Here is a 2222-nt window from a genome sequence, read left to right as displayed (position 1 = left end):
AGATATGTGCTTTACCCTTTATTTCTGTTGTTTCTATTTGTGTGACACATTAGATTCAATAGTTTTTTGGGGTTTTTTTCTCTGTCTGTTTTGCCCAATTTTTCTTTGTGATGCTAATTGCCTGTTAATCCAAATTTAAGGCAATAAAGTTCAAAAAAAGAAAGGCAAATGACAGACAAATTGTGACTACAGCCTTCTGGAAAAGAACTAAAAAAGCACTAAGTTAAAACAGCTGAATCTCTGTTATAAAACCAAAAACATTTGTACGCATGTACATTAGCATGTGATGAATGTGTTTATTTTTGTTCATTTCCTTAAGGTGGGCTGCGCATGTATGTCCATCATGCTAAGGATTGTGGGAAACCATATAGCTTTTAGGAACCAGATGCTGAATGAACTATGATAGGAAACCAGGTCTTGACTGGCCTTTGGGCATCCCAGTTATATATCATAATGTATTCAAAATTATATTTATCATTAATTATGTTATATAGTCATCTATATAATATAAATCCATGAATTAACCAAATGATAATCAAACTAAAGGATTAAAAAATGAATTATATTATAAAGCTGCACATGTTTTGTTTAGATGCCAAACCCTCCTCAGCCCGGCCCTCCCCTCACTGACTGAGCTAATCAAACCTTTGAGGCGTCCAGATTTGGAGAGGCCAGCTCCTTCTACCCTCTAAAAATATAATAAACCATATGACACATGGAAAATCTCACAGAAAAGTAAAGAAAGGCTCCAAAACCTTCAAGCGGCCCGCCAAATATTTCAAAATAACACGTTTGTTTTGTTCCACAGGTACGACTGGAGCAGCAGGAAGGAGCAGAAGGCTAATGCAGGTGGATTTAGAAGAGGAGGAGAGAGGAGTGACCCAGCAGGGACAGACTGAGCAGATCAGAATAGCTACTAAGAGTCCAGTAAGAAACATTTGCACTAGTGAACACTCATTTGCCTCAAAAGAGAAATTTCCCTCTTATAAGCAAACTAGTAAGAAACAGGAAGGAAACGGAGGCAGTGCTGGAATGCTGTAACAAAAACATTTACATTTCCATAAAACATGCAACTTACACTATTTTAACTAGTCATTTTGTTTTGTTTTTTTTTCAATAACATGATATAGTTAGCATTAGTAAAACATTGCTTTGGCAAAATGAACAACTTAAAACATGGAGGGGTTTAGTAACTAGTTACATACTTGACTAATCATTAGAAAAAAAGATGTTTTTCTGCACCTATCATTAAAACAAACACAAGTATGTCTCTAAAAACAAATATATTACTGAAGGAATATGTATTCATTGGAATACTCCCACTTATAGTTAAGTAAATATCCGGTTGATCATAAGTAGCTTTGCTGAATGAAGAACTGACTGATATAAACAGAAATGCTGACATCAACACTGTGTTGAAATGAGAAACAGTGAACACAAGAAGTTATTTTTGGTATATTTTCTATTTTGGTTTTAACATACCAACAGTTTTATATCTAGTTGAATACATATTCTTAATATTTAAGTAACTTATTTACCAATTTTTATGTGATGTATTTTCTATCCCTGTGTATTCATGTTTTAAACCACACAATGTGACACATGTCCTCTGGTATGCTGAATGTCTCTCCGTATAATCGAACTAATCATGGTGCCAAAAATGCCCAGGCCATTTTTTCAGACACAGTCCAGCTCTGTAGGAAGCTTCCTGTTTCCTTCATCCTACCTGCCCACTTACTGCCAGCACACATGGCCAACTCTGTCCAGTTCCTAGGAGTCTTAACCAATTTGCTGCATTGGGATTAAGCCTCAGTCTCAATACTGTGTGAAGTGATGCACACAGCAGAGACCCAGCAGATGCATGACTACCAGCAGTCGACAGAGTTTAATAGAGGTCGCACTGGGACGGTTGATCAAATTTAACGAGAACTGGGCATAGTAGCAGCCACAAAAAATAATACTTCAAATGATTATGGCTGAAACAATTAATACAGCCCATGTGTAACATAAGCATTTATCTGATTTCGCATTTTAGAACACAAATCGTAGGGAAGTGGCTGCTCCAACGGTTTCATTTCCGAATTCTCCCGAGTGGTGCTCGACTTTACACGAGTGAATAAAGTGAATGTGAGGTTGATTATCAATTGTTGTGGCGGAAGGTTTGCAAGTAGGTTTGGTTGTGGCTGGTTTCTCGGAAGCATCGTTGCTAACCAGTTAGCAAC

At 36.9% G+C, this 2222-nt stretch overlaps 1 protein-coding gene across 1 annotated transcript in view; it reads right to left on the bottom strand.

Moving 5' to 3' along the window:
• LOC107095498 (type I phosphatidylinositol 4,5-bisphosphate 4-phosphatase-B-like) overlaps positions 1–2222 on the bottom strand; it is a 12365-nt gene that overhangs the window by 7904 nt on the left and 2239 nt on the right. The gene's annotated exons all lie outside the window — the stretch shown is intronic.

Source organism: Cyprinodon variegatus, unplaced genomic scaffold (genome assembly GCF_000732505.1).
Source record: "Cyprinodon variegatus isolate N-32 unplaced genomic scaffold, C_variegatus-1.0 Scaffold553, whole genome shotgun sequence".
In the NCBI taxonomy this organism is placed as follows: Eukaryota; Metazoa; Chordata; class Actinopteri; order Cyprinodontiformes; family Cyprinodontidae; genus Cyprinodon; species Cyprinodon variegatus.
The sequence above is the reverse complement of the archived record's forward strand: the minus strand, read 5'-3'. Positions and strand labels throughout refer to the sequence as shown.